Here is an 8,092-nt window from a genome sequence, read left to right on the forward strand (position 1 = left end):
CCCACATTTCTGCCAAGTCCCCCCAGTTCAAAAGTCATTAATTAGTACTGAGCATATATAATTTTTAGAAAATATTATAGGAGGGGCTTTAGTCCCCGCGAAATAATTTGTCTATTTGCGCCTATGTCTATTAGGCTTTGGTAAGTTTATTGTGGACAGTCAGAAATGCGTTCCAACAGTGGTCAAAATCCATGATCAGTCCACGGTAGCGCATATGCCGTAAATCAATCATGGATCAGCCGGCAACTAGTCACAAATTCTCTGTTGGAACAAACCTATTATAATAGGAACCTTCTATTACATTTTTAAGCTTTTTTAACGAAGTCACTTATATTCTAGTTTCAATTTCAGTCAATTTATCAATAAAGTCTTGAAATGGAGCCAATTTTTTTTAGTCCAGTACTATTTTAAAACAGGCTAACGTTACGCGCTTTAGTGGCATAATCCTCAAATTACATATTCCGAATGTATAGATATAATTTTATATTGGTTATTCTACTTTCTATAATAAATTAATTTTGTTATCGAAACAATTTCTACTAATATTATCAAATACATTTAAATATACATTACTTAAGACCAAATTTATGCGAAATGTCGTGAAAATAAATACAGTCCCACAACTCGTGTACAATCGGTACGATAGTCGTCAACAGCGCTCCCAGTGTTTATTTGTTTGGCCAATAACGCACGACAAAACACAAAATTGCATGGAAGAAAAGATACTTTTTTCGCGTTCTGGCGACGACTGTCGGTGATCAAGTCCGAGCCGCCATTTGCGATCGATGTCGAATTCACCCGTGTCGGCGAGTATCGACTGCCTCGAAAGGTGAATAATGCAATTCCAGTGATTCCGCTGTTGCAAGTGTAGCTTGATTAAGCAGTGAAGGTGGAACGGACACGTAATTCAGGTTTTCTTTCATTTTACCATAGGTATTTATTTCGTACGTCAATATTATTATCATTAAATGTACTATAGACATATAATTTGTCAGTATTGTAATTAAGTAGGTACCGAATAGGTATTACAGGAGCACAAAACATAAAAAATTATTATTTTTAATTTGAAAGAATTTTCAATTCTAAGAATAATGTGTATATAATAATAGGTTTTAAGTTTCTACACACATTATTCAATAAGTTATGAGCAATTGAAAACAGATGCCTGTAGTCATAGATCATCGTGGTAATTGCCTTAACTTAGATGTGTACAAGTTCTTCGCTTTACACTACGGTTTAAAATTTAATTTATATACAAAAGTGTGGTTTTATGTGTTTAACACGATACAAGTATCAACATTTCAATACAACGCTTAATTTTTAAAATATTAAAAATCTTAAAAGATATATTTGAATTTTTATTTTATATTCAAATGGCCAGGCCAGTTAATCAAAAATATTATTTTAAAGATTTATTAATATTTAAACGATATATTGAATATCTGATACTTTGTCGTCTTAAAAACATAAAATCATACATTTTATTCTATATTTTTATTATTATACATTTTACACGTAAAATACATTTCAAAAATACAAATTTTAGATTGGTAAATCATTGTGTGAAGCGAGGAACTATTACACGTATAAGATAGGCAATTACGATGAGCCGGGGCAAATTACATCATGAGGCTATTCTACTTTTCTTAATATCTCTTAAAGTAGGTTATCATTTTTTTACATCGGATTTTCACCAAATCATTTAATATAGCCACAGCTAGAATAATTTAGCAATTAAAAAATATTTAAAGAACATTTTTTATATGTTGTGTGTTCTAAGTATAATATTTCCTTTTATCACACAATTATTAACATAATTATTTATTTGTTATTCAATATGTATATATTGTTGTTTCATTATTCATGAAGAAGTATTTTTCATTATTAATTTATAAATATTGCACTTGTCTTGTTATATTAAATACAATTCACACTATTTACTCTCATTATACGGTGTTATGATTCAATTGTGTAATAATTATTAAACCTTTAAGTCAATGAGTTGAATGAATTGTTAGTTTATAATATTCTTCGGCATAGATAACGGTTGAATAAATTATAAAGATTTTTTTAGTAGGTATAGTCTATAATATACTATATATTATATAGTGCTTATTTGACAGAAATGAATGAAATTCGTTGTGAATAAATTTTAAGGTATTTAAAAAACAATATCCAACAATTCATGGGATACAATATTTTCACAAATATTCTGCAATATCTGTAAATTGTTGATCATCTAGATATTTTTTGCTTTCAATAAACTCTATCAATTTTATTTGGTAGTCTTTTCTGATAAATGTGTAATCTTAGTTAAATTAAAATCTATAAAAAAATAAATATTTTATCATAAAATAAAATTTAAATTACATGTTTAAATTTTAAATGAGATACCTACATTAACATTTTCAACAAACTATAATAAAAAGGAGCAGTTCTCGTTCTAAAAAAATTAATTTGTATCTCTACAGAGTATTCTGCCCACAAGACACTTTTTAAATGGCATACAAACTCTAAATATTAGAAAATAATATTATAGTTTTGAAATACACTTAACCTTCCGCTAACCGGTGTAGGTTTATTAATGCATGAGTAGAAGTTAAATGAGGGTAGAGTGTTTAAATAATAGATTAAATAAATCAATATTAAAAAATAAAATAAAATGATGTATTTAAAAAACATACAAAATTATCAAAGTTACGTAATAAACTTCTAATATTCATAAAAAAACACGGATAACTTACCGTTGAAAAATATTAATATCATAAATATTTTCGATAACTGAGGAAGGAATAAGATTAGTATTATATAATTCTTTAGTAATCGAATTAAAATCAGAGACCATAATTATTTTAATTAATAACTTATAATATAAGTTATAATATATTATATACAATTGTTAAGTACAATTTGATTACTAGTTATTCGTTAGTTTTAGTAAATCATGAGAATTAAAAATTTTGGCTATTTTCATCGAGCTTGACAAACTTTTTTCCTTTGGTACATCACGCAAATTTGTAATGTTTTGAGGATATTTTAAAATTGTTTGTTACAATTTTGTAACAACCATTTTGGTTTCAAATAAAAGTTTCCTATTAATAGCAGTTAGGGATTCCATTATGTAGATATTCCCTGTTTGAGTTCACACATCTGGTAGTAAGTAATTTTTTAGACCTATTGGAGTTAGGAGATTTCAAATAATTTTTGATGTCTGCTCTTTGTAATATTTATTGCTTATTTTGTAGGAAAATGTAAATCAGTGGAGTTCAATATTAGGTTTGGATTTGACTATAAACAGTATTGTGTGTGAAAGGCATTTCAAACCCCAGGGGCATACTTCATCCCAACTGATTGGTAAATGGTTTCAATTCAATATTAAAGACATTAGAACCTTTTGCTTTGCAAGTACCAATAATGAATGCTGTGCCTGAATTGAGAACCTATTGTTCTATACCTGGATGCAGAACTAATACTGTTGAAAGTGTTGAAGATATTTGCCTTTTCACTTCACGAATTGTAATTTTTATAACTATTCATAAATATTGCTTTAAAATAATTATTGATGTACATTCATTGTTGTTTTTATTGCTTATTTTGCAGGAAATTGTAAATAAGTGGAGTTCAATTTTAGGTTTGCAATTGAATGTAGACAGTTATGTGTGTGAAAGGCATTTTAGACCCCAAGACATACTTCAAGCCACAGTAATGGTCAATGATGTTAGTCAAAAGATCAAAGAATTAATACCTTTTTCTTTGCCAATGCCAATGAATGATGGGTTATCCGCATCCAATGCAACGCCATTTATACAACAATTAAAAACTAATAATGGGCCTGTATTGAGGACATATAACGGCGAATTCAAAAGACATACACCTGATAAACTGTTGTGCACAATAAAAATCAAAAACAATGCTCTAGGTATGTAAAATATTCTTATAAAAATTAGTTGATTTGTATGTGTTCACTGATCAATTCTCCAAAATCTATTAACATTGTTTTTTTTAAATAATGAATAATAATTTATTCATACAATTATTTATTATATTTCTATGTTTTATAGATAAATCATTAACCACAACCAACAAAATTATTTCGTTTAAAAATGAAAATAAAAAGTATACTGCGGTTATAAATGACACATATGAATACAATACAACTTCTGAGTTAGATCCAACACTGAAATTAAATACTGTTATACCAGTTGATTTGTCGATTGTGAAAATTGAGCCACTTGATGATGATGATTTACAAACAAATTTGGGAACAGAACCAGAACTGATACCACCATCTTTAGGAACGGAATTAGTTGAAGATGATGATTTACTCTCGTTACCTTCAATTGATGATTCTTTATCGATTTCAAGATCACCACAATATATAGCAACTGATGATGATGATTTACAAACAAATTTAGAAACAGAACCAGAACTGATACCATCAACTTTAGGAACGGAATTACTTGAAGATTTACTCTCATTACCTTCAATTGATGATTCTTTATCGATTTCAAGATCCCCACAATATATAGCCACTGATGATGAAGTTACTGAAGAATTAACCACAACCAACAAAATTATTTCGTTTAAAAATGAAAATAATGAGTATACTGCGGTTATAAATGACACATATGAATACAATACGACTTCTGAGTTAGACCCAACACCGAAATTGAAATACTGTTTATACCAGTTGATTTGTCGATTGTGAAAATTGAGCCACTTGATGATGATGATTTACAAACAAATTTGGAAACAGAACCAGAACTGATACCATCAACTTTAGGAACGGAATTACTTGAAGATTTACTCTCATTACCTTCGATTGATGATTCTTTATCGATTTCAAGATCCCCTCAATATAATATAGCCACTGATGATGATGATTTACAAACAAATTTGAACAGCACAGACTGATACATCACTTAGACGGAATACTTGAAGATTTACTTCATACGTCAATGATGATCTTTATCGATTTCAAGAATCCCCTCAATATATAGCCACTGATGATGAAGTTACTGAAGAATTAACCACACCCAACAAAATTATTTCGTTTAAAAATGAAAATAATGAGTATACTGCGGTTATAAATGACACATATGAATACAATACAACTTCTGAGTTAGACCCAACACGAAATTAAATACTGTTATACCAGTTGATTTGTCGATTGTGAAAATTGAGCCACTTGATGATGATGATTTACAAACAAATTTGGAAACAGCACCAGAACTGATACCATCAACTTTAGGAACGGAATTACTTGAAGATTTACTCTCATTACCTTCAATTGATGATTCTTTATCGATTTCAAGATCCCCACAATATATAGCCACTGATGATGACGTTACTGAAGAATTAACCACAACCAACAAAATTATTTCGTTTAAAAATGAAAATAATGAGTATACTGCGGTTATAAATGACACATATGAATACAATACAACTTCTGAGTTAGACCCAACACCGAAATTAAATACTGTTATACCAGTTGATTTGTCGATTGTGAAAATTGAGCCACTTGATGATGATGATTTACAAACAAATTTGGAAACAGAACCAGAACTGATACCATCAACTTTAGGAACGGAATTACTTGAAGATTTACTCTCATTACCTTCAATTGATGATTCTTTATCGATTTCAAGATCCCCTCAATATAATATAGCCACTGATGATGATGATTTACAAACAAATTTGGAAACAGAACCAGAACTGATACCATCAACTTTAGGAACGGAATTACTTGAAGATTTACTCTCATTACCTTCAATTGATGATTCTTTATCGATTTCAAGATCCCCTCAATATAATATAGCCACTGATGATGACGATAGTGAAGAATTTATACAGAAAGATAACGGGTTAATTTATGAAATTTACAAAATGGTTGTATTTCCTAGTGTATTTTGGGAAAGTGTACATGATGATTCACAAAATCAACTGTTTTTTCTCAACGAGACAATTTGTATAACACTGTAAAAACCATTAGTTTTTATAATAGCCTTTTGCCAAAAATACAAATATATGGAAAGACATACAAATATGATGAGCCTATTAGAACAAAGAATGAATTACAAAATCTTATAGAAAAAATAGATAAAATTACAAAATGTTATGGTTTTAATTTAGTTGTCCATGACAATTGTGTAGGTTATTATGACACAAGTACAAAAGATGTTATTTCATGTTCTGTCTGTCAAGAGAAATCTCATCTGAAACCAAAACTACCGAAAGTCTTGAACAAAATGTGAGTTTTCTGGATGTGTTTCTAAGTCCTAACATAAGACACTTAATATTTCAAAAACTATTAATAATTTTAATTCATTGAGTGACATTTTTATCATAGTAACAAAATAATATATAATTTAGTATTTTTATCATTATTTTAAATTGTTAACAATTTTTTATAATAACTTTAACTTTTAGCTCCATATTCTAAGTCTACTGGTTTAATATAACGATTAGTTTATTCATTTAAGATAAAAACTTAAACTAACGATTCATATTAAAAAAATATCTTCAAGCACTCAATTAAAAAATCTGTTTATAATAATTGAATAAAATTGTATTGTTTATTATTTTAATACAGTGGTACTGATGGTGATAAGGAAAAGAAAAAAATTGGAGGATCTAAACGAAGGAGAGATTATTTTGCATCGGAAGGATATGGTGAAATTGATAAAATTGCATCAAAGAAATGGCGTTCAGTAAGTTTTTTATTTAAATTTATGCCTAAACAAAAAACAGTTTCATAGCTAAAACATTTTGTGTTTAGTCTACAAGTAATAAGAAGGGACCCGTGTTATCATCTAAACAGAAACTTAGAATTGTGTTCAAAGCAAATATATTATCTTCTAGTAAGGATGATAGTAGCGATGGTGAAGTAAAAAAACAAATTTCTGGACAGTTAGTATAATACTTTCTTATTATTATAAATTATTAAAAAAGTTGTAATTTATTTGTTATCAGACTTGGGTAGTATTCCGAATACAGTATTCGGAATACTGTATTCGAATTACTTTTTAAATACTTTTTTTTGAAAGTATTCAATACGGTATTTTGAATACTTTTTACAAGTATTCTGAGTACAGTATTCGGAATAATTTTTTAATATCCAATATTAATTTTAATATAATATTTTATAACTAATAGATTATAGATAGCTAGATAGGTGTGTTTTATCAAGATTATAATAATGTTCATTTATAAACACAGAATTGAAAAAGTAATATTTTTACTATTGAAATCTAAATTTACTAAAAAAAAGTATTCGAAAAATATTTGGAATACTTTTTGTGAAGTATTCCAAATAGTTAGGAATATTATTATCATAAAGTATTCGAATACATATTCTGAATATTTTTTTTTTTAAGTATTCGGAATATGTACTTGAAATACTTTTTAAAAAGTATTTTACCCAAGTCTGTTTGTTATACATAATATATTAAATATATATATAATGTATATTATTTAAATATATTTTTTCAGTACTTCAAAGAATGCTAAATCACGTTCAAGGTAAGTACTATTAATTTGTTACATGATATATTGATATCATCTGTACTTATCACATACCTACCATGTTACTATGATTTTCTATATCACCACAATAATTAATTTTATAAATTTGTAGCTCCAAGTCTTGTTCACTTTCCGGTAGCTGTAAATCCAGAAGTCCATCGAGATTTTGGTCTGGTTCACCTAGATCAAAATCTAAAAGTGTTTCACGCATTCGTTCAAGATCTAGATCACATTCTAGTGGTAAATATCGATCTCAAAGCCGTTCATTTTCTGGCAGTCAATCTTGTTCAGAAAATAGTTCGTCTTAAAAAAGTCATTCACATCTAATAGCCAACCTAGGTCTTGCTCAGAAAGATAACGGGTTAATTTATGAAATGTTAAAAAAGGTTGTATTTCCTAGTGCATTTTGGGAAAGTGTACATGATGATTCACAAAATTCAACTGTTTTTTCTCAACGAGACAATTTGTATAACACTGTAAAAACCATTAGTTTTTATAATAGCCTTTTGCCAAAATTACAAATATATGGAAAAACATATAAATATGATGAACCTATTAGAACAAAGGA

This window comes from Acyrthosiphon pisum, chromosome X (genome assembly GCF_005508785.2).
Source record: "Acyrthosiphon pisum isolate AL4f chromosome X, pea_aphid_22Mar2018_4r6ur, whole genome shotgun sequence".
NCBI lineage: Eukaryota > Metazoa > Arthropoda > Insecta > Hemiptera > Aphididae > Acyrthosiphon > Acyrthosiphon pisum.